The 25,896-nt window shown below is 42.3% G+C and overlaps 1 pseudogene; it reads right to left on the reverse strand.

The window, feature by feature from the left end:
- Positions 1-2,007: 2,007 nt before the first annotated feature.
- LOC107980180 lies at positions 2,008-21,663 on the reverse strand (annotated as a pseudogene).
- Between the last annotated feature and the right edge of the window lie 4,233 nt (positions 21,664-25,896).

Here is a 25,896-nt window from a genome sequence, read left to right on the forward strand (position 1 = left end):
TTTCCTTGAAAACATTCTCACTGCACACTCACAGGATCCTGGCTTCTAAATTGGTTTCAATTAAATATATTTTTCCCTTCGAAGAAGCAACATTCGCCTGTAATCTTTCTAACTATTGGCAGATCTGATGCTATAGCACTCCACACCTTCCCAGTGGCTGCAATTACACACATCAAGTTTCAGAATGGCCACAAGGTAAGATTCTAGAGGTAAAAGGCTACCACTTACGGTCCCTATTTTGCTCTCATGTGTCACAGGGAGTTATTTAGAGACACAGTCACCAGCTAACAAAACCATCTGTTAGTTAACAACGACAAAATATGAGGTTGTTTCAGAATGACACGGGGGCATTTCAAGTGAAGGGTAGGACTGCCAAGTATTCTTTTCCTCCAGTCTTTCCTTGTTAATGAAGAATGCGTTTGTTATCAAAGCCAGTTTGGCAAATGTGCTTTCACCTCTTACCTATCTAGAAATCAAAGCTGCCTGGGGAGTTATTTGAGGGTATGGTCTCCCTTTGGAGTCCATCTTGCCCCAGTCGCGCTAACAGAATTGTATATGTGCATCAAGCAAACAATACAGTCTTTATGTGGTTCCACCAACACAGCCTACTCACAACATGGTAGATGTTGGGAAAGCAAAAACAGTCTCACCGGGCAGATTCGGGGAAATTCTTCACCTTTGTGCTTTCTTGCCCTGCTCTATTATTTTTCAGAGAGGAGGGGTGGGAGATGAAAAATCTCTGTTCCCCTCCTTTTCCCTCTGCCAGATAGTTTCTCAAATCAGCTAAATATAACTCCATTTATTGTCATGCTAAAAACGTTCTATTTAGCTGTGTTTAACTGGATATCATGATTCCACGGGCCGACCTTTCACTCCTGGGAAGTCGTTTTAAATTCAATCCCCAGCAAAGGAAAATCCTTCCAATTGGTTGGCTGTGAAAGGTCACAAGTGGGATGTGTTTTGATGGTATCTGCTTATGGTTCAGTTCTCCGTAAACCCGAGCACTAACGGGGCCTCAATTGTCCTTTGTTGTGGGAGTCTGCGTTTTAAGAAGCCTGGGAGAGCAGAGCAGGAGACCTGGGGCTGGGTTGCTGGCATCAGCCTAGAGTGCACAAAGGTACTAGCTGAAAGGTGAGGCACACGGAGCTAAGTAAGGTCGATGCCGCCTCCTTTCTGAGCTGATGGGGAGTTCAGACGAAAATATATGGTTTCTCTCCGTTTCATTTGATCTCTTTAAAAGGGACATTTCCCACTTTCTGGGAGGCAAAGAGGGCTTAGGTGAGGTTAGGGAAGGAACTAGAAGTGTGTGAACCAGTCAAGAGGAAATTGGAGTATCCTGAACATTTATCCATCTCAGAGGTTCATAGCTTAAACCCAACGTTTCAAGCTTGAATGTTCCCTTTTCAAGAAGTTTTTCCCTGCTCAGGACAGTAGTACTTCAGTCTGTCTGGGCTACTGCGCCATCATCATACTGATTCTTTTAACGGAAATAAAGTGTTTCCATTAAATTTTGTAAAACAAGGAAAACAAAAGAAAGAAAAAGTCTCAATACTTGTTTTAAAAAATCTCATTTTTTTTTAAAAGTCATGTTTTGTCAAAAAAATGTTCGGAGTTTGACCAAATTTGTGAAGAGTTTAGTGGGTAGGACACCAAAGGTTTTAGATTGTGTGGAATTTTCTTTTGTTGTTCATTTTTGTTTTTTTATTCTATTTCAACTTTCTAGTCACTCTATAGCATAATCTTTCAACCAAAAACCTAAATCTCTTCTTTTAAACTTACAAGTAGAGAGTAGTTGCTTCCATTCTTCAGTACATACACACACACACCTAAAATCCATCTCTCTGCATGTATGAAGAACGCAAGCACTCTGCCATAGCACTTTGCTTATGTGTCCATGGGAGTTTCCACCACAGGGGTACGTTTATACAATTCTCACTCTACCAAGCTCCCTGAAAGCAACAGCAAAGCTCCTTTGTTTTCCTATGGTTCTAAGCTACAGGAATTTTCTCAGAAGGGGAGCTTGCACCTTGCCATCACAGCGACATGAGCAGTTAGACTGCTTCCTCCATCAGAAGGAAGTGGTCCTCATGTATGGGCTGCACTGTGTGGGTTACCATAGCTCTCATAAGATGATCTAAAAAGTCACCATCCGACCATATTACCATAGCCTCTGGATGGGTAGTCATTACAGGAACTAATATGAAGGATAATCTCTTGGCAGTGGTTCGTAATCTTTGATATCATGAGAGCTCGGATAATCTCTTCTTGAATAGTTTTGTGTTTAGTTCTCATTATCTCTCAGAAACAAACACCTCTATGAGGCAGCAGGAGTTCCCTTCCCAGCCATTGTAGCAATCTCTTTCACTTGACACAGGGGCACTTCCTCCCATTCCCCTGCTGCTATGACTGGTCCTAAAGGTTCTAATCTTTTAGGAGGAGGACCTCCATGTTGTGGTGGTGGTACTCTTTTTACTTAAGAGTAAAAATTCCCTTCTAAGAATTCATGCTAAAATTTGTAGAAGAGCCATTATCATCCAGGTATCTTCCATGTGACTGGAGGGTCTCCTCCTCTGGAAGGGCCTCTGTTTCTTGGAGGTGATCCACATCTACCACTTTCAAATGATGGTTTGGTAGCTTGCTCCACCTTGATGGCATATCATCTAAGGACATCCCATTCATGTCTCTGGCAGCATCCTTTGTATCTGCTGGGCTTCCAAAAGCCATAAAAGCAAATCCTCTTGATTTATTGGTTTCTTGGTCCTTCATCTTTAGTAATGACACCAGTGACAGCTGCCAGGTCTTGGAACTGAACAGAAGTGACACTAGGATTGATGCACAGCAAGGGCAAACAAAAGAGAGAGCATGTTTTATACCTCCCTGGAACGAGGCTAAAGAGCTGCACTAACTTCTTTCTAAATGTGAGTCTTCTACGGCTATTTGATTGGAGGGCCTTTGATTGGTAGGTCCTAGATCTGTGCATGTCTTCCCAGCTAAAGAATTGTGGGACTTCTTGTTTATCTTCAAGGAAAAAAAGTTTCCCAACTATTACAGGTGCATTTTTGTTATTCTCGTATGACCATTATAGGGAGAGTTTTGTTTGTTTGTTTGTTTGTTTGTTTTTAAAGGCTAAGCCAATAAGGACAAGCTAGGAATACAAATAAAGCTTAAACAGCCACTCTAGGGAAGTTTGTTCGGCAGGAGAACAAACTTGTGTTAGTCACTGTCATGTGAAGTCCTTGAGAGATACATTAATGCCATTAGTATGTTTACCTGGTAATCTTCATGTAACCTTCACTTTAGTACTGAAGAGCACTGGTATATCCATACAGAATTTCTTCTTTCTTAAAAAAAATCTTTTTTTTCTTTTTGTGTCTTTAAACATGCCAGTAGTAAGTTATTTGTAACAGTTATTCTTTTTAGCAAAGAATCTGTAGTTATGACGTCTTTATTCTTTGAAAACAATATTTACTAACATCATGTTCATTTGTTTCAGACTAGATTTCATGAGCTACAGGCTGACATTTTTAATAGCCAAGATGATGTTGAACATTTGCTCCTGTTATGTCCATCTCTCCAGGGCTGGGACTACAAATGGCAGCCTTTCATGCCCAGGGTTATTTCAGTGCAGAAGATGTTTCCTTGGGCTTCAGCGCCCTGGGCAGCACTCTATCAGCTGAGCTCTGTCTTCAGAAACATGTTCATTCTTAACATTGTTTATTCCCTCTCTGTCTCCTTGATTACCACAATGAAGGTAATCTCAATCTCACTACTATTTTCAATGACTCCATTTGGGGATAAATGTGTCCATGACTTAATATAGATGATTAAATCATTAATTTCCAGCCTTTCTCTTTGCTAACTGTTAGAATTAAAGCTATAAATTTCTTCCTTGTCACACATTGATTTTCATACATAAGTCATTTAAAATGTTGTACAATAATTTAATTTTGATTATAATGTCTCTCTTTTGCCATTAGTTATTTGGAATGTATTTGAAAACTTGCAGGGAAATGGCAGTGATTTCATTCTTTATGAGGTATTTCTCTGAGATTTATTAGACTGGCTGTATGGCTGTTTGAGTTTTGTAAAATGTCTTGTCGGTCTGACAAGTAACTGGACACAGTATTCTATAATATGGTTTTTGTGAGGCTCATTGTTCATGTGTGTTGTTAAGTCTATGTCCTCAGTGCTCTTAGTTTGCCTGATCTATCAACTACAAGTTGGAGTATATGAACACATGTGCCTCTCCTACATGCATCTGTTTGGTATTCATGAACTCTGGAGCTGTAAACACATAAGAGTTTAACATGGTTGTATGCTCCTTGGCAAGAGTGTCAGGCTAAGCCTCTGCTGATGATGTGGGAGCATCTTCACAAACACTCATCCTGCAACAACCATGCAAGGAATGCCCCCATGCCTCTGTGGGAGATGGCATGACTTGCTTGCTCTGCTCACTGCCATCCTTACAGGTATGCCTTCTCAAACCCAGAGATTACACAACTTAGAAACATTTCTCCTATGGCCTTGTGGCTGGGCTTCTTAGTGCAATATCAGTCTTATCACTTGTACACTTAGGAGTTTGGGATTAATACGAATTCAATTATTTTATGCGACAGAAATTTTACACGAAGGACTAGTGAGGTGGCTAGTGGATAAACATAGCTTCTAAGCCTGATGACCTGAGTTTGATCCCCAGGATATACATGGAAGAAGGAGAGAACCAACTACTATAATTGTCCTCTGATCTCTATATGAATGCCACAGCATGTGCATACCCCTATATAAATAAATAAATTACTCAAAGAAATCTGGAATGAAGCATCTGTTAAGCAAGGAAAATGCCCGAGATAAATGGTTCTGGTACTAGAAATTACACCTGAAAACACAGCTGGAGACTTAGCCATCTAGCCCTTCTAATAATTTGAATTTATTCATATCAAGTAAAAAGCCCCTTTTAGCTAGTCAGAATGGGTTTTGTTGTCCATAGCTGTGCAATGACAAACGCACCCATTATACAGAAGAGAAAATTGAGATGTGCAAACAGATAGTGCCTTGCACAAGATGCACAACTAATAGATGTAAGAGTTGGTCTGGAAATCTAAGCCCTTTCAGGTCAATACATGGTCCTTCAATAGCAGGACTGGGCTCAATAACAGGACTGACACCAGTTTCTAGGAACCCCCAGAACCATTGAGGCACTTTAAAGGGACTTTATATACAGATCCAAGGTCTTGATTCACGGTAACACTGAGTTATCAAATACAAGGTGATGTGGCTCCCACAAGACTGGTCACAACTGTCAGAGCCTCTCCATCCATCCTGTCCCCCTGCTTTACCTTGTTGGTAACCATGTGCCTTCTTCCGTGTTCCTTGCTCACCTATATTTCTGTGTTAAATTTTAGACTCGGGGCATTTGTGGATTCATTCATCCAGGACTGCATGACAAAAGACAAAAGCTGTTAGCATGACAGGGATACTTCTGTAAAGTTTTTCTCATGAGCAGATAATTAATAGTTTTAAATTTAACTTATGTCTTTTAAATCCAATATGGAAGCATCCAGAGTGGATCAGCTGCAGGCAGAGAGGGAAGAACAGGGGAGAAGCAAAGAAAAGGAAAGCAAGGAAACAGTTTCTAAAACAAAATGGTAGAGGTGATGCAAAGAGAGAGGGGGATGAGGAGACATTGATGATATCTCCATGCCTGCCCGTCATTGACCATGTGCGGCAGATATTCTCTGTTGTGTCGCACACGTGTGTGCTCTCTTAATAGTCTTGTTGCCATTGTCTGGCTGAGCAGAGGAGTTCAGAGAAGTTAATAAGTAACCACCCCAGTCACACACTGTTAGGAAGGAAAAGCAGGAGTGGCTGTCTCAATCAAAGTCACAGTATGTTCACCTGGCGAGGAATGTCAGCGCTGTGGAGATGGTGCCCCATAAGCCTCCCACAGTGCATCTGGATTATACACTGCCAGCCTCCCACTCTAGGTGGGACAGTTAGATATCAGCACTTAATGTATATTTATTTATCTGTTAATTCACACACAGGGGCACATACCTACAATTAACCTCCCCAAAGCAACAAAAATTGGTTAATTTCTGTGTATACTTTGACCAAAGTCTTCTGGAATAAATACCAGAAGGAAGACATAATGGATGACAAATGGGGCAACATTTGTCTCAAATGCCATAATTTTAGGAGTAATGCAAAACCCCTCACTTCAGCCTCACCTCCCACATATATTGAGTAAACAAAGCCAAACAGACCAAAAAAGCAACAGGAACATTACACAAAAAAGTGGAGCGGCCCTGCAAATACTTTCTGAAGGTCCATTCCCCTAAGGGTTGAGGTCAGGCATATGGTTCTGTTCATCAAGCTGGAGACAAAGGACTTGGCTATTTTATGCCCCGATCATTATTGTTGGTTAAATTAAAGCACGATCAAAAAACGTGTAATGGAATATTAATTTCAGTGACTGTGTCTAATTGAAAACACAGCAGGAGTTGTGACTATGGAAAATGGAGTGAGAATACTCAGATGCACGTCCAAGTCTAGCTTACCCTTTTCAAGTTGGGCAGTAGCATATTTTCAAGGAACGGCAGTTATCCCTAGAGTCATGCTTAAGTGCATCAGGAGCAAGAGTTAGCCTGGGAAAAAGGAAGAAGCGCTAACTCTCAGCTATCAGCGGGTTTCAGAAATGCAAATTCAGTTTTAAAACTATCAATTGCTAATGTGTGCATATGAAAGACATTACAGAAATATGTAATCCCTGAAGCTGAGAGCTGAACATCTTTCATCTTGCGGTCCTCAGTGAAGTCCACACCCTGGCACTGAGATATGTTCATCAATAATTGTTGAGTGATCCAGGGGAAGATTGTTGGAGACCTCTGTTGTCACAAACAAGAGTGCTTGCTTTCTCAGACAATTGACCTTCTTCCGCAGTGAAAGGATAGACCAGCAAGAATTGGAAGAGAGAAGTCAGTTGTATAAAAGTTTAAAAGATGACAAATGTAACTAGAAATTTATTTTTAAGACTTATTTACTTTCATTTTATGTGTATGGATATTTTGCTTGCATGAATATATATATATATATATATATATTATATATATATATATATATATCCTCATGCATGCCTAGTGCTAGAAGAGGTCAGGAGAACGTATTGGATTCCCTGGAAATGGAGTTATGGATGGTTGTGAGTTACCACATGGGTGCTGGGAATGGAACCTGGGTCCTCTGCAAGAGCAGAAAGTGCTCTTAACTGCTGATCATCTCTCTGGTCCTGTAAATGGGAAGTTCTGTCTGCTTTATCTATAGCTATATTTTCAGTACTTAGAATAATGCTGGCACATGTTAGGTGCTGCAGAAATACATGTTGAATTGATACAGCAATGTTTGGTTGGGTTGAAAAGAGAGGACTGGCTTTGGAATGCAAAATTTTACAGTGTGGTTTCATATCTGTGCTGAGGACTGGGTTGAGTTGTATTATTATTTTTTAAGGGAAGTATAAGAACATCTTCCTCAAAATGGCATGATTTGCCTTGTAGGATTGACAAAATGCAGAGGACTAGGGCAATGCTTCTAAAGGCATCAGCTACAGCCAACTGAATGAGTGCTGTTCTAGAATGACTAAGATGCCTGTAAGAGGCTGCCAGCCATGCTCATGGTAGGGGGGTTAGCATGTCCTTGTGGGTTCTGTCCCCTCATTTTCTCCTGCCTGCTAACAGGGGTTGACTTTTCCCAGAAGAGGCTTGTGCTTGTTTTTAATAATTGTGCCTTACCGATTGGCAAAGGCTAGTGTGACGGGGGAGATGTGTGTGTAAGCACTGCTACTGAAAATGTTCCTCTGAAGAACACCCTCCAGATGTACCCTGACTGCAACTCCTGACAGTGTGAGGGAGGCAAGCTCTGGCAAAAAGAGCTGCGTGCACTGTAGCAGGAGTCATTTGTGTGGGGTTAAAAACATGTCATCAGTATTCAATGGTTCCCCTATATGGCGTCTGACAGCTCCCAAAGTGACTGTGTGTGGTACTCTGTGCATGTGGGTGGTATTTTTTTTTTTTTTGCCTTCTCACACAAGTATGTATATGCCATTTGTTGTCTTCTCCTTTTGTTATGCTCTTAACCATCAATTTAAAGAGAAGCAATGAGACATGAAGCAACATTTATCCTCACTTGGTCAAGTACTACATTTTCTGAATCCATTTTGAATTCAGCTCAAGTGGCACAAAATTGGAGAAATTTTGCCTACAATTGCAAATTGAAAAAATTGTCACAAAATTTACTGTGCCCTTATTGTTTCATTACCAGACATAGGAGGCCAAGTTATATATTAATGTATCTCTTTTGAATTGTATTCCCAGAGGCAGGCAGAGTTTTCACATGGTTCAGAACTACTCCAGGAGCTTTTACATTTTGTTGTATGCCAACTACTGTGTGACTATAACTCCCTTCCATCACTGAGTGAAACTCTTAGAGCTGGGGCTTACAATGGGACTCTCTTTAGCAACCAAGATGAGGGGGAAAGTCACAAGGGCAAACTCTAGACCCAAGGGCACATCTGGTTTATGGATGCAAAACTTACAGTAGTTCTTTAGACAAGAAAAAACGTTGACTCTGCAAGCTGAAGCTGGCCCCAGCAATAACTCACTGAAGTGGCATTTATTTGGCCAATAACCAAAGGTCTTGCGGAACTGGTACTACACAGAGTTGATCTTGATGGGAGAATGAATTACAACAGCAGTCTCAGGACCATCATTTGAATTTTCTGCTCTTTAGGGTGGCCCCTAAACTCCCTCAAAGCACAGTGATTCAACTTTCTCCTGTGTCTTTGGAACTGGCATGGTGCTTGTTTCTTTTTTACATATCCCAGAAGACTTTTGTGTAGGTTTGTGGTGTGGTTTCCCTACAGCAGAGCAGGTGACAAAAACATTCTGTAGGAGTTTGTTTCGTGATGTAACTGAGCTGTAAGTAGACTTAAAAGAACCTGTGTGTGCTGAGAAGCAGATGAACTGCTTCACGGAGCAGGCTGGTAACTACTGTCTGAGAGTGAATTATACAGGCCCCGATGGAAGAAGATAAGGACTGTAATGGTCTTAGTGATATACGGTGTCAGGGGAGCTAGAAGTAGAGTTCTTTGTAAATAGCAGTTTTCAGTTCTTTTTATTTCCCTCCTAAGTTGGGAATATTTATTGGCCTTCAAACATGGTGTACCTGAAGTTTAAACTAGAACCTTCACTGTATAGTACAGATGAATGAATGACAGATTTAAGCTACATAGGCCATGTTTTTTTCTTCCAAGATACATGTACTTTTCCTTATGTGATCCCTGGATTCCAAGCAGCTTGGGTAGGGACAACCTAAAGAAGTAGCTAAGTCCTTCTTAAATTCCAAGGATCTGGTACTGGTTGAAGACATAAGGATGAGACCTGGGTGCTCTGTTTCTTTCCTGTTCCTCTCCCCTCTTACCTGCATATCCCTCCACTGTCACAACTCTAGTGTGGGAACTTTAAAGCTGAACCAGTCAGAAAGCAATCAAGAAGATTGCACAGTCTATGGGGGAGAACTCTCCATCTGCTACACACCACCTCCACCAAAGGAAACTGTCCTCTCCCTTCCCTTTCTTCTCCATTCCCAAACTTCTTGGAGTTGTTTGAAGTTACTTTCTTCTACTCACATTGGCTTCTGATGTCTTCAACCTGCATGGCCCAATTTCTGCCTCCACTTTACAAAATGGCTTCCACTTGGTTTCGTGATGACACAGTTGCAAATCCAGGGAATGTGCTGGAGTTCTTAGGATAGGCAAATACCTGTACTTTGATATTAACCTCCCTCTCAGTCTTAAACATCTTGATTCTGACAATCCTTTTGACCTCCCTATCACCCTATCTTACAAGCTTCTCTTCCTTTTCATGTTGCTATTCCCCAGTGGTTTCTGGGTTCCTCTTCTTTCCCTCATCATTCCCTGTCTTATACAATTTTAGATGCTTTCTGCTTAGCTCTGCATTCAAGTTTTAAACAACCTTGTGGAATTTTCATGTTAACATAGTAGGTAAAAATTCAATACATCATTGTCAGTCCTTCCTCTTGTATTTTGGACATGCTTGATACTCCATAGTATGATTTGAATATGCAGTGTCCCCTAAAGACTGATGTGTTGAAGGCTTGGGCCCCAGAGGGTTGTGCTGTTGACAAGTGTGTAGTTCTAACCCACTGATGAGTTCAGACAAAATGGACTATGAAGAGGTGAGTCTGGTTGCAGGAAGCAGATCACTGGAGTCATGAATCTGAATGTATATTTTGTGCCTGGCCCTCCCCTTCCTTCCCTCTCAACCTCTTGTCTCCAATGAACTAAGAGCTTCTTTCTGTCACCCTTCTCTCATGATGATTCTGCTTTGCCACTGCTCTCAAAGACATGGAGCTAGCCAGCTGCAGATCAAGTCCTCCAAAACTGTGAACCAAATAAATCTTTCACCCTTTAAGTTTTTTTTTTCCTCAGATAAATGTCACATCTGTGAGAAGTTAGCTAACATACTGCTCCAAGTACCCGAACTCCTATGTCAGGAGTTTGGAAAACTCAAGTGAATGCCACTCACAGGGTTTTCACCAAATTCTCTTGGTTTTACTTCTTCAATGATCTTCAAGTACAGCTGCCCTATTTCTACTGTAGTTGAGCTACTTGTGATTTTTGGCCCCTTTTTTGTTAAGACTGTATCTTGATATGTCACCCTGGCACATCTTGAACAACTTGTGTCAGTTCTTCTGACTCTGTCTCCCAGTGCTGGGATCACAACACATCTTAGGGCACAGAACATAATCCCTCATTATTCTTTAATCCTAACTGATTTGTTTAAACTTCTAGCATCCTTTTCTTGATAATTAATGTTATATACTATTACAAGAATGGTCAAACTGGATGTAGCAGCACAGGAGGCCTGTAATCCTGATACCAGTCTGGACTACACATTTTGAGATGCTGTCTCAAAAATGCTAATACAAATACCTTGTTCTAAGTAATTATCTTTAAAGAATACTATTTTAATTTTTGTTTACAATTCTTTCATAGGTCTCCATGATCTACAGGATAAGGTTGAAAATATTATTATGCCTATTGTATAGTCAGTATTTTCCAATTGCCTTACATGTGTTAGCTCTTTACCACACAAGGGGTGGCTAGTATTGCAGGAGTGTGTTTCTGAAATTCTGGGAAATTGGGCTCCACAATGTTAAGGACTGCAAGAAATAAGTCTCTGGGGCTTTTGGTTTTGGTTTTTAAATCTTACTAAACTCAGATTTCTGCTGGAGTAGGGCAAGCCAGACTAAAACAGGATTATCCACAGAGAAGACAGAAGACAGAAGATGCTGCTAAGCATGCCAGGTAGGTGAAGGTTAGCTGGGACCAAGCAGCAGTGCAGATGAAAGGTGAGGGCTATATGGTGAGGGTGGAGATTGTAAGCCAGCTGTTGTGCAAGACCTGGCTGTACAATCCAAGCCTAGGTTTGATTGATCAAACCTACTATAACCGGTTCCTGCTAAGCTACCTTCTTCAGTGAAGAAGGCTATAAGTAAACGTTTGTGGATGAGGTTAAACTGAAGAACTCAAGGGATGGCCCTTCAGGATGAGGATGTTCATCAAAGATACCATGGTCCCTGTAAGATTAGCCAACTAGGGACATGTAACACCATCTCTGGAGACTGAGGGTAAAAAGCATTGCTTTTTGGTGACCCAGTTTCCATGGTTTCTTTTATTTGCTTACTTTTTTTAAATGCATTTGGAAGAGAGAGCAGAGAAAATCAATTATTGTCTACAATAAGTCTGTGGTAAGGAGTAGAAGCCTGGAGTTAGGACTACTATAGATTTGTCTCCCAATGTCACATTATTCTTTTGAATTTTATAGAAAAAAAAAGAATATGAAGTTCAAATTAAGATTTTTTTATGTTCAAAATAGTGTATAATCCAGCACAATTTTGAAACTGCAATAAGTAAAGCCAAGGTTTTTATTTTCAAGGATGTAACAATATACATTTAATTTCGACTTTAGAAAAAATTTGAACATTTAGAAGTTGTTCCAGAGATTGGCTCTTATCAAGGAGGCAGGTGCACCGAAAGACCAAGAATGTACAAATAAATAGTAATAGTACAACAGGGATTTCAAATTTTCTGAGTGTCACATTAACAATGTGAAGTTTTCCACTGACTGATATTTGAATGTCACACCCCCAACAAACCTATAATTAAAGTTATTTTGGCATTTTCAAATCAAATCCCTGCTTTTGGGGGGTGGGCGGGTTATAATTCCACTTTCAAAATGAGCTTCCAGATAAAATTTGACATAAAATACAAAGTCTTATCCTGGCGACAACTCCCCTCCACCTTCCACCATGGGGTTGACGTGTTTTAAGTTGCTGTAGTATGTCTAAGGTGCTATCAACCTGACTAGTTTGAGGTACAACTGGCACACACAGTGGTCATTGTAACACAGGAGAGGCGGTTCTAGGGTCAGGCAGTGGCGACATTTACCTCTTCTCTCGTATTAAGAAGAATATTAACTGATCGGTAGATACTCTTCTGGGAGAGAAGCAGTACTTGCCTGGTGTTGTCGTCATCGTCTGCCCCCAACCCCGCCCCCACAAAGGATTCTGGCAGATAGTGGCACAATTTAAAAAGCGTAAGAATAAACAAGAGCATCAAAACCAGATAACAAACGAGCCAGCCAGCCCATGAACCATCAGTCAGCCTGGTTTTGTGTACTGTCTCTTCCTTTAAATGTTCTGAGCACAAAAGTCTTGTGTGGAAGTCTACCAGTTTCCTCGACACTCACACATGTCCTTATGCATGTCTCTGGGTCGGTAACAGGAAGGGACAAAGTGTTACCAGGATCATCTTCTGTCTCCCCTACCCCTTCCGCTTGCTTTAGACATTTCTCAAAGAGAAAGCTAAATTCTCCACTGGCATTTAAAACCTAAAAAGAGAGTGCTGGGGGGCGGGGAGTCTTATGCTGGGGGAGGGGTCATGGAAAGGCCATTCAGTTCTTGCAGGAAGGTCACAGGGGCAGTGGGAGGGGTCATGCAAGAATGACATCCTTTAGGTTTTAGGTACATTTGTGGGGAGGAAAATGGCAGTATATATAGTCTTTTTTTGTGCAACAAACTCTAGAAAATGTCTGCCAAGGTACCACATCAGTCTAGAGTGGGGTGTACACTACAGTCATGTGTTAACTTCACAGTGATCTTTCCTAAAACTCCAGACCACTTTGTGCTCCCAAAGTCTTTCCATTTCCTTCTTAGGACTTCTCCAGTTAGTGGCCTTTCTCTCTTTCCTCCCCAACTTAGGTGGGACTTAATTTCCTGAGAAATAGCAGCATTCAGTCCTTAAACATACTTTTAAAGCCCTGCTCTCTGATGGTGTCACCACAACATGTAAATATGGGAAAAAAAAAAAAAAAAGGAGCAGGGCCAGGCACCACTGTGGTGTTAAACAGCATATTCCTTAGTAAGCCTTTATAACAAATTAGAGGTTTCCCCCATTCCCCAGTCAGCTGGCCCAGCGGGCCATAAGATGTCAGGAAAGGGGTTTTGTTTTGTTTTGTTTCTTCTTCCTTAACAGGGACCCTTAAGAATTTGTAGTGATGTTTTTTGTTTTGTTTTGTTTTTTGTTTTTTGTTTTTCCTTTTTTTAAAATACTGTCAGTAAACAGCTTCCTTGGACATGGGGGCAGTAATGGAAGCTGTTAACGAAGTGTGAAAAGCAACAGGCTGGCAAACGTTAATCACAAGCTGCCCACTAATGACCCCTACAGCCCTCAGTTTAAACCCAACAGCACTTGTAAAGACCAATCAGGTGAATAATTTCCTGTCTGAGGTAGCCTTTATGGTGCAGAATAAAAGCATAGCTGGTTTTGAATAGAAAGGCCCCTGGCGGGGGCGGAGGTTATTATTATTAAGCTGATCTAAACACCTGGGTTTCCCACTGGACTCGATTACAATTCCTCCATTATGTCTAAATATTTCAATCATTTCTGTGGCATTGTGGATTAGCGCATTACTGAGGTAGATGAGAACTGGGGGACAAGAAAGTGGAGGAGTGGCAAAGACCCCTTCCTCGAGGTAATGACATCAGGTTCAGAGGCTGTTAGGCATGGGAAGGATTCCAAGGGTCAGAGCCATCCCTCTGTAGTTCTCTGACCCCATCCTACCTCAAGGAAGACCATATGTAAAGACTTTCAGACTACAGAAATTTTAAAGACTGCTTACTACTAAAGACCGAGAGGAGAGGATTCCACAGCTTTCCCTGGTAACGGTTTCACTGTTATTCAGCCTCACAGTCAGCAGTGGTTTTCCCAGATAAAGAGCTAGTCATTTCTGCTGTGGGTTAGATCCACTTTCCCTGCCCTGTCTTTGTGTGGCTGTATTTTGCTGATCCTTCCATGTTTTATTATATGCTTGGTTAAACATTACTCTTGGTCCAATAAAATCCCCCAGGTCTTTGAAGATTCCATTCCCACCTCCAGTGTGCAGATCTGAACATACTGGGGAGAGGTGCATGAATGAAGGCGTGCATCGGGAAACAAGGATGTGTTTAGGCTCAGGGCAGGGGCAGGATTTAAAACAGTAATAAGATTTCCGGATTCTACTTTGGAAGCTACAATTTGGGTGGTCTTTTGGGGGAAGTGGGTCACTTTTTACTCAGTGGTTCAACTTACCTTGTTAGCATGCCATACTTCCTATCACATTCACTGAGTGTATAATTGCCCTTTTCTGAATTGTAGTATAAGACATAATATCAAAACAAGAGCAAAAACAACAACAATAAACCCACACAACTTTCACCTTAAGGAGGATAAAAGAGTTTATTTTAGAGCCAAATTGGATTGACTTTGGGAACACAGATTCGGGTCTCCCCAAATTCCATGTGCCAACATGGAAGGGGTTTCGTGAAGTTTTATATTGTTTAGAAGAAAGAATCAAGGCAAGTATAAAATGCATTGGTGGGTACATCAGAGAGGTGGTCACAGTAAGATGGGGAAGCTTTTCTATGGGCCTTAGATATCATCTGATGACATGTTTAGCTTTGGGGTTGGTGGAAGCCAGTGGTCTGTGGAATTAATCGATTACAAAAGGGTTTTATCAGTTCTAACCAGTCCATCTTTGCAGACAGACTTTCTAAGCAGGACCTCTCATCCACAGCACTATAAAGAGTAGCAAGCAAAGCCGGAGTCACATGAGAAGTGGGTGTGGGTATCCTGGTTACTTCCTGTGATAACCTGAGCTCTCAAGACTTACTCTGTAGCAGAGGCTAGCCTTGAACTTCTGATTCTTCCCCCACTTCCCAAGTGCTGGGATTAAGTTCAATTTTCTAAAAGCAATGCTTCTTCCAGGATGGCTGTAAGGGAGGTTGTGGCCACTCCTGTGCCTGCTAGGTTGGGCATCCAGGTGTTAGTTTGGGTCCCTTTCTTCTTGTTGAAAACCCTGAGTTCAGCTCAGGGACTTGGTTCAGGATTCTCAGGAGGCATTCAAATTTACCTAGAGGATCAACTGTTCCAAGCAGCAGACATAGAACACTTTATCTAACTTAAGCAAGAGAGGGAGGGGTTTTCTGTCTCACCAGGTCAGCCAGTAGCAAAGGCACACAAGGTAGGCTGATCCCAGATCTCATGGATGACTGGAAATGAGGGCAAGTCTGCCAATAGAAAGACACACTTCTTTCTTCTCTGCCCCTCTCATGGTTCCTGGCTTCTGTTTGTGTTGGGGCTTGGTCACAGGGTGAATTCATACTTCCGATCTTACCACTAGGAAAGGGCCAATCCACCCCTGAGCTCCCACTGGACTATGTCAGAGCATCATGAAGGAGGATTTGGAACATGCCAAATGAGTTACATGTGCTTTCCCAGAGCTGACAGATCGAGAGTTGGGAGAAAGAATGATGAAAGCCACTTTTTATTAAAGACTATGAGGATGAAGTGGTGGGTCCGTTCTCCAGGAGCAGAGGCACATCTGAGATGGCCAATCCCGGTGCCGTCACTCACTTCAGACACAATAAGCCTTACTTGAAAATCACCACAAAGGCAGCAACTAGTAAGACTGAACTCAAACATTGATTCTCATCCCTGTGTTTCCTCCAGAGACATGGGTCACAGTCCCTGACGAAACCGCCTCTCCCTGGGCTATCCTCTTCCAGGCAGCATTTGGCTTCAGTCCCACCATGAATGGAGCCCTATGACTAAAACATCTCTGTCCTTTCTAATTCCTCTACCCTACAGGGCCAATTTGTCTTCTATGGGACCAAAAATCTTATCTGATAATTACTGTCTTTTCTGTAAATTATATGGTGCCTTCCTCTGGATGATGCTAATATGGAAATTGAGAAGAGGTGAGCCGCAAAAGGGAGGTGCTTTGTAACAGCTTCCTTGTCCATCCAGCCTTCCTTCACTTCCACCTCTGATACACAGACCTACAAACTGACAGTGGGGGCAATTTCTAGATGGCTATCAAGAGAGGGAAAGATTGTTGGGGAAATGCACTGAGAGATCAGGGTCATGTGCTTCTAGCTGTAAATGAGGCTATGATGGAAGCTGTCTACATTTTAGTGCTTGCCGTGGCTTCACTCTCCCTGGTCTATGACAGCTTGTATTTGTTCTCTTTGGTTGGAGCCCAGGACTCTGTGACGGGGGTATGCAAAATCTTTGAGGAATCTCATACTGTCTTGTTTCATTTTTATTGGCTTCGTATGAGTGGAAGCAGCATACAGTTTAGTGTTTTCTGGAACTGCAGAGCAGAGGCATCATCTCAGCCCCTAAAGATGTTGCTGGTCCCCGTGTCATGCTGCCTCTGCATGTGCATCTCTGTCACTTGTCTGAGGACTTGTAGCGGAACATCACTCATGTGACCAACTCCATAGGTGTTATTTTAGGTGCCTGTTGTGTGGTAGGCACTGTTGTAGAAACCATGGGTTCTGAGATGAGTAGTTCTGCCATCGCATTCTCATACTCTGGCAAGGTACACAGATAAGTAAATGAATGACAACTAGCAATTGCTATGCAATAATGAAACAAGTGGTGTGCCAGAGAGACTACAGCTATGCCAGGGATGTGGAAGTAACACAGAGATTTTCTGTTTGGTGAGATTCCTGTGCACATTCACTGAGTCTTAGTCCTCCACACTGACATAGTAGATGATCAGAGCTGTGAGGCAGTAGCTTTCCCATAATGACAGAAGCTCATGGTGAAAACCCCAGGCAGGGTCTCAAGTATCCCTGGCTGACCTGAAGCTCACCATAGCCAAGGGTGACCTTGAACTTCTGATTCCCTGCTTCTACTTCCCCAGTTCAAGGATCACAGACATCTGCCACCTAGGGAGTCTACATTTATAATACCACAAGACTCTCCCACCTTGCACAGCTGACAGGGGTCTTAGCACAGTTGATTGCACTTGGCTCCTGAGACTTCGCCCAGTGTTTGAACTTATTTTCACTTCTTCAATCCTTCTGGCAGCCTGGGATGACCCTAAAAGGCCTTCACTATTCAATTTGAAAACAAGGAAAACAAAGCTGTGGAGCTGGATGTCACCACTAGTACAGTTAGAGCTGGCCAGGACTCAGGATGGCTTCCTTATAGTTGAGCCTTCTTCCCTGAAGAGGAAGTATAGGATTTGCACAGATGTAAACACTGTGACCCTGTCCCTACTCTTGCCTTTTTCTCCATTACCACCATGGGTCCTATACTGGAATAAAAAATAGAACTTCTCCTGCCATACAATGAGGTAAGCTGGAATATAAGAAGGTATCATCTTCCTGGGCTTAGAAGGGATGGCAAAGACTAACCTCACATCCTTGCTTAGAAGTTGTTCTAGCAGAAGGAAGAGTAGAATTTGTTCTGTAAACCCAAAGCTCTATGCAGAAAGCAGTGATTTGAAATGTGTATTTTAAAGGAGCAATCAGAGGCAAGGGCCTTGTAGCCGCCTTGTGATGAGACCTGACAGTGATGTAAATGTTACCATGTGCCCACACAGTTCAGCTTATCAGCATTGTGAAACATGTGCTGTGAATGGCGCCTCCTCTACACTAGAGGTCAACAACACAAGGCTGTAGGTGAGCCCTGGTCTCACCTCCAATGGCAGTGTCCTGAGAGACCTTCTAACAAAAGCTGCCTTGTCCTTGTCCAGTTAACCTCGTCCCAGAGAGCAAAGCCTGTCTTTGGTACTCTGCTGAGGAATTCTAAATTCATCATTCTCTGTGAACAAAAGTCCCTTCATGTGATTTGCACAACACACAAGGCTCTCAATGTCTAGATCTCAGCATCTTGAGAAAATATGACCCTGTTCTTTTCTCGAGAATGTGATGGATATTGTTTACTATTTTTTTCCCTGAGAAACATATAAAGAAAAGAAATGTATGACAAGGGCAAACTTAATTGGTCTTTCACTGTGACCTGAGGTTAAAAGTTAGGATAGAAGCATTTCAGATAAGAAAAATAAAATTCATATATGGGAAAGCTCTCAAAGAAATGAGCCCTCTCAGAAATGCAAATGAAAGTACAAATAAGTTCAAAATGTGTAATATATCACCAGTGCTAAAAGGAAGATAGAGCAGTAAGTACTAGACACATGGGGAAATTTTATAAACTGGATTAGTGGAAATGTGGTAGCTTCCTTCCACTTCCCCCACCCCGGGAATGGGAGGGCATAGAGGTCAACTTTTAACATCTCTCTTCAAATTCCACCCACTTTGTTTTTTGAGACAGGGTCTTGACTCACCTGATGCTGGTCAGGATGAGGGATCTGCCTGTTTCTGTCTCCCTGGTGTTGGAATTATAGGTGCATACTACCACATCTGGGTTTTTGATGTGAGCTCTGAGAACCAAACTCAGGTCTTCATACTTTTGGGGCCAGAGCTGTCTCCCCAGTTCTCCATCCCCTGATGATGTTGCCCTTAAGAAATAGCTTCCCAGCTCTCTGACCATTCTTCTGGATGGGCATGGCTTTGCTGCCATTAATGCTATCCTTTGCATGATGCTGTCCTCTCCCCATCACATCGAATTATGATCAGCTCTTATTAGATCTTCTGCATTGGAGAACTTCCAGGAATGATCCCAGTGAGATCTCCATTCTGTGTTGAGTTGCCCAGAGCAAAGCAGGTGCTCAGTAAACAGTTACGGCATTAGTAATTAAGTGATTAAGTGAACTTTTGCCCCTTAAACCCCATTAGAAAGATTAAACAATTGTCTTTAAAGAATGATTTTGAAACAAGTTTGGGAAGACCTTATGGTCTATGTACTACTTAGTGTCATGATGCATATCCTTTATAATTACTCTTAGATGTTTTGAAGTAAAATTTATTCAACCTGGTATAATCCAGATATATTTGCTTCTGATGATGGAATGATGTCCAGGAGCACTGAGCGAATCATGCTTAAAGAAATAACCCTGAAAAGTTGAGTAAGAATATGATGCAGTTAGTTCCGTGTCTGTGTGCTGAACTGCACACAAGATCGGTTTGAAAAAGAGACAAACTAATGTGGAAAGGTTTGGAAAATTTTGCAGTGGGAGGTTGGGCTGAAGCTGACTAGAGGGTCTAAATGAGGGGCCATAGTTTTCTACTTTCCAGTGAGAAAACTCACTTCCTCTGCCAGCACTGCCCCTGTGTGTGGTCATGGTGTGCTGGGAGAGCTCAAGCACACTTTGGAAACGCCCTTCTGGTTCTGGGGCTGTGAACTGCGGGGTGTGTCCTCTTGGGATTGTGATGACAGCATGAGAAAGAAAAGACATCCCACACCTTTTCTCTCTGCCACTGTGCAAAAAATATCTCATCAGTCTTGCCTAGTTCTGGCCACCTTGGGTTTCTGAACCTGAGCTTACATCTCTGAGATAACCTAACGTCTGGTTCCCTGGATTCAAAGACCCAGAGACAGCATGTGTTTTCCTGCTGGCCTCATAGAATTGATACTGGGAGTAGGAACTCCTGCCTTCCAACTTGAGGTCTTCCTTATTTCCACTAGTGAAGAATACACATGAATCTGGCTTCCCTTTGCAGTTTCTTGGTAGAGCTACCTGAGGGGAGCTGTGAGGAGTGCCTGTCTGGCCTTTCTTCTCCACAGGCACGTGTCCCCACTCCTTTAACAACTCCACTCCAGGTCAGGAAATGTCCATCTTTATTTCATATTTTTACTTGAAACTTGCAAGCTTTTTCCAATGCATGCATGTCACTGGTGCAGATGGTGTTTCCAGTGTCCCTGGACCGGATTCCCTTTTGAACTCTATTTTTGACACAAATTCATACGCTTTATAAAAAGTATAATTCTCCTGAGCTGCACACTCTCCAGTTGTCAAAAACCTCCTTGCAAACAGACAAGCATGGAGGGTGCTGGTTTCACATGCTCACTCCTGAACTAAGTCTTCCTTTCTGGACTTCATTGATATTTCCACTCCCTAAGCAGTGCTGCTTTAGTTAATTTTTCTCTCTTACAAATTTGCAGATTTGGTTTCCTTGCTTTGCTAAATAGATTTTTTTAAAACTGATCTCAGAGATCCAGGTTGAGAAAAATGCTTGTATTTAAAACAAAACAACAACAAAAATCTTAACTCTTAATTTATCAGATAGCTGTTTAGAGCTTTGTTTGTGCTGGAGATAAAAGCCAAGGCCAGTCAAACTCTTGTTCCTGCCTCCAAATTTCTGTTGAGATTTCTAGGGAGAATAAATTTGAGGAAATTAGGGAAGGGGAGAGGCAAGAAGGGAGATTGGAAGCAGGGAGGAGGGAGAGAGAGTGATAAAGAGTGTTTTTCTCTGAGCTTTATAAACGTCTTCACTTTTCAATGTGAATTGTTTCCTTTTAATTTTTTTTTTCAAAACAGAGACCACCATGTCAAGCTTCTCATGAGATCCCTCTGAAAGCAGATAATTTGGGTCTCCTGAACAGGTTGGGTCCATCCTTCACAAGGGCATGTGTGTTTCTTCAGTGTAGATGCAAACCCATCTGATAGGTCCAGGGCTCATAGACCAGCAGGGTATGTAAGTGGTGAGATGATGTGCATTCATTGTAGAAGCAAAAACCCTGTTGATAAAAATTCTTGTTGCATGTGACCTGATTTGAGGCATGGGGTCTTTGTTTTTATTGTGTATGCTTGTGTTTTGTTTTTGTAAACATACAGAGCCTTGATGCCATACTAGAAGAGATCTGTGAATATCCATGCATTTGTGCTAGCTGAAAGAGAAAGACAAAACAAAACAAAACCAAAAAAGCACTTCATTTTGAGTCCTCTTATCTGGTTGAGACAATTTGTATAGGTGCCTTGCTAAGGGAAGAATACTGGTTCAAAAACCGTTAGAAAGAAACTGCCCTGCTCTCTCATCAGCATAAGTTCACAACTCACTTGAGAATAAAGTTTCAGACAAACACCTAATTTTGACCAAAGGGACTTGACTCATTAAAAATCCCCCTGCTTTCTCTTCTTCTCTTGAGAACTGCAAGGTTGTTTAACTGAAGTCCTATTTTGTGGGCGCAGATGCAGGACGAGGTTGAGTCATCAGCGCCGTTTGCTGTGTTTCGATGCTGTGTGTACCTCATTACCATTCCCAGAGTGTCCAGTGGACCTTATGCTTCTCCTCAGGAAAATTCAGAAGCATGAAGCAGTCAAAGAGTCCTTTCTTCTCCTCCTGCCCCCTCGCCCCCATCTTCGTTGAAACTTTGCCAGTATCAGATCTCATTCTGTCTGTGGTGCATTAAAATGAAGTGCCTCCCCCTCCGGTTCCCCCACTCTCCACTCTGCTCTCCAACCCCACAGTTTCTTCCTAAGTGGGTAGACTCTTTTGCTTGCTGTGGATGAAGAGTCGTCGCCCCCCGCCCCGCCCCGCCCTCGGCCTTTCTCTCTTCCATTTCTGCCTGGCTTCTTAGCGGTGATTTTGGAATGGGGAGGGGGTGAGGGGCGGGCGGGGGCTGTGAAGGGAAAGAGGGGAAATGGCCTGAGAGCTGCAGGAGCAGCTGCGGCCACTTACATGCTAACACGCCTGACTCCCCGCCTCCAGACCAAGGGCGCTTCGCATAATCCCCTTCTGCAATCCACGGGGTCACCACAGAAACCCCAACCGCTAGGACTCAACTTCTTATTGTTGTTACAATTATTGGGTTGTTGTTTCCTTCTGATAACAGATTTTCGGAGCCGGGACCCGAGAGTGAATTATGTTTTTGTAAGTTGAGCTGCATCTCCAGAAACAAGGCTTTTTGCCTTGCTCTCAGCCCGTCCATCGCCCCCTCCTGTCCTTACCCCCTTGAAGGCCACTCAGGAGGTTGTGCATGTGGAACTCTTGTGTGGTTCTGCAGCCTTTTATTGTCCTGTGGGCCTCATCCTCTCCTTAAGAACGAGTCGGGTGGTTAGAGCTAGCGATGAAAACGGTTTGCTTGAACACCAGCTTGTTTTCTCAAGGTTTGCATACGCCTCTGGCAATCACCAGACTGAAGGGCCCTTTTGTTTTTATTTTCCTTTTGGTTCACCCCTGAGTGCTGTAGTCTGCAGAACAATTACTTCATGGTTTTGAGGAAGAATGGGGTAGGGATGGAGAGAATGGGCAGATCCTTGTTTTTTAAAAGGCATCAAGAATGCCTAGATAATTAGGGAAAATACATTTATTGCTGGTTTAAAGCAAACCTTGTATTTTGAGGGTCAGAAAACATCCAAATAACTGACATTGAATGTCTAATTTGAAGTTTTGATATACACATCTTAATTTTTACTTTTTATCAAAGATCAACTCTTCCAGACTACTTTTAGTGTTTTTATACTAACTGCACACTGCCTACCCCTTTGTGTTTAAATAGCACTTTTGTTATATGGACTTAGCTTTGAATGATAATTTCTTTGCAAAAGAAACTAAAGCTACCAAAAATATCACTAAATTAAATGATAAAGTAATTGGTCTCAAAGAGAAAGTCATTGTAAAAAGTAAACTAATGGTAAGTGGTTGTTAAACTCAGCCTTACGGTGCTGTTGAAGATGGGCAGAGACTCCTTGCTGCTGTAACCAGAGATGTACAGACAACATTGCACTTTTTAAACCAGTGGTACTGAGTGCTAAATCTGCTTGCCCCTGAGTCCTCCTCAGCTCCTGCATCAATCTCACCACAGTACACGGTGCTACTTAGAGAACAGGTGGTCTAAATTATACCAAGGACAAGGTTCTAGAATGGCTACTTCAACTGTTTGGTAGGATATATGAGATAAATATTTCTAGCACATGAAAGAGACTGCTGCTTTTTTGGTCTAGAGAATAAGCCTTATAGTAGAGTAAAAGTTCAAATCTTAACCAAAAAAAGGAAGCAGAAATGAGTTCCAAGATCCTCACAGCAATGATGGGAACCAAAAATGATAGAGGATGAAGCACTCCGAGGAAGTATACTAATGTCAACCACGGGTTAGGTGGGTACCCTTGAAGAAAGTGTCAACAGTGCTGATATGCATGCGAATTTCCGTGACATGCATGAGGCTTTGGCAGCAGAAAAGAGTGGGTGAAATCAGACTAGAGTTGAACAAGAAGAATTCTTCTTAGCTCATTGGCATGAGTCAGACTATAATGGAGAAGACTGCTCAACCACTTCCACTCTCCACCCCAACTTCTATCTGCCTTCTACCCTCCCTCACCCACCACTCTGCCCCACCCTGCCCCACCACCACCCTACCCTACCCTCCCAACACCCACTCACTGCTCCACCTCCAACCATTATCTTCCAGCCACACTGAACCACTTAAGTTCTCAAAATCTGCCACACTCACCTTCCCCTGGGGAAGGTTGATATGCTTCCCTACATTTCTGTTTGTGTATCCCTTAGATGGTTAATGGAAGTTTCTAAATTGATACAGTTTGTTACAAATTATACTCAATATGCTTTTTATATGGCCATTGAATTTGATCTGAACATTTGTTCTAAATATGCTGATAATTGTTTAGTAACCACCTACTGAGGATTTCCTATGTGAAAGGCTCTGTGTAAGGGGCTAGGAGAAGGGGCATAGCTGGCTGTAGTGGTGCTTGATAAAAGTTATGACAACGATAAGAATCAAAACAGCACAGCATGTGTGTGATTCCCTAAGCAACTCTGTGGTTGGAAAAGTTAACAACCTGTGGCCAAATAGGAACCTGTGGAGTGTGAAACATCATTTCTAGCACAGAGAAGGAGGAGGAAGAGAAGAAGAAAGAAGAAGAGGAGGAGGAGGAGGGGGAGGAAGAAGAAGAAGAAGAAGAAGAAGAAGAAGAAGAAGAAGAAGAAGAAGAAGAAGAAGCTCCAAAGACAACCAGAAGGTGAGTGTGGTGAGTGTTCTGATCTGAGAATTTAATAGTTCAGAGTGACTGGAGGATGATTAGTGGAGTTAGCATGGTGGGTGAAGGTAGCATGGTGGTTAGAGATAGCATGGTATGTGGAGGTAGCATGGTGCTTGGATGTTAGCAGAGTTGCAGGTGTAAAGAAAGACATTGAAGGAGTCTAACTTGTTGAGTTCACAAGAAAGCTCTTGCAGGGTTTCAGGAGCCAGGGAAAAGACATGGTGTTGGGTAGAATAAGTGCAGCTAGACATGGGGTTGTGGATGTCTCAGAGGTGAGAGGAAGCAAGACTAAAACTGAGAATATGTGAGTTGGGAAATGTGTGAATATCCAGTACAGGTACCATGCTTGTCTAGCAAGCATTTTTACCCACTGACCTTTCTCCTTTGGCCCTAAAGATAGTAGTTTTTGAAATACAACATTAAGCTAAGCCAGCTTGGTTATGTTCCTGTTACAATGTGTCCTGTTCTTTGTACTTCGGTCTTACCTTGACATTGGCTTTCTATGTTATAGGACACAGCCATTTCCACCATCAGGTATGGGGAAGGTATTAATGAGATGTGACATTAGACATTAAGAAATCACCCTTGCTGGGCAAGCATAGTGGAGAGCACTTGACCTAAGTTTCTTCATATAATGTTATCCTCCAACTCCATGAAGTTTGTATTTTATAGATGAGAACACTAAAAACTTCAAAGGACAAACAAGGCTTTAGCCAGATGGTAGAAACAAGACCACAGAGAAAACCAGATTGCTCAAGGTAGAGAATACTTTGAGAACTGAGTTTAGTGATGCATTGTAAAATAATAATAATAATAATAATAATAATAATAATAATAATAATAATAAAATTTACTTTAAAAAATAGACATTTTAAATGGAAACAACAAATAAAGCTCATTAATACCTCCTCAGGCAGGTGGAAGACATTCAAGCTCAGTCCTAGCCCTGTGCCCCATGGGTGGGCGGTACCACTACAGCAAACAAATATGTGATGAAGAGGTGGGAAAGATAGAAAAACTGAGCAGTTCATGTGCTATGGGAGAGGCAGAACCAGAAACATGATGGCCATGACAGGTGAGGCCTACATGTTGTCCTGCCCAGCAGGGTCGGCAGGATGGTGTACAACAGCCTGGAGTTTATACTGATATAGACTCCCTTGCCACCTGGCAGCGGGATCCCTGGCTATAGTCAAAGGCTCGAGATGAGGCAAGGTTCATCTTTTGATTTGGACCTCCTTGAAGGACCACTGTGGTCTGTGATACTACCAGAGTCCATGTTGGTGTCAGTGGTCCATTTCTGTTGCTCCAGACTGCGATGAAGTCTGAGATTCATGTGGACTTATGCAGTCTGTGCCCCTGTCCAATGGCTTGGTGACATCCTCAGGTTTTGCTGCCTGTGGGAGCTATGCTGGCTGATGGGAGTGGCATTCATAACCACCTGAGACCATGTTGAGGCTCATTGGTCTGTGTAGGCACTGAAGGCCATGTGTGGATCAGTGATCCTGATATGGTCAAGGGCTGTGTTGATGTCTGCAGTCTGTCTTACTACCAAAGTCCATACAGATGCCAAGGGTTGGGGCTGTCACCTGAAGCC

The sequence above is a fragment of the Cricetulus griseus genome (assembly GCF_003668045.3).
Source record: "Cricetulus griseus strain 17A/GY chromosome 1 unlocalized genomic scaffold, alternate assembly CriGri-PICRH-1.0 chr1_0, whole genome shotgun sequence".
Taxonomy (NCBI): domain Eukaryota; kingdom Metazoa; phylum Chordata; class Mammalia; order Rodentia; family Cricetidae; genus Cricetulus; species Cricetulus griseus.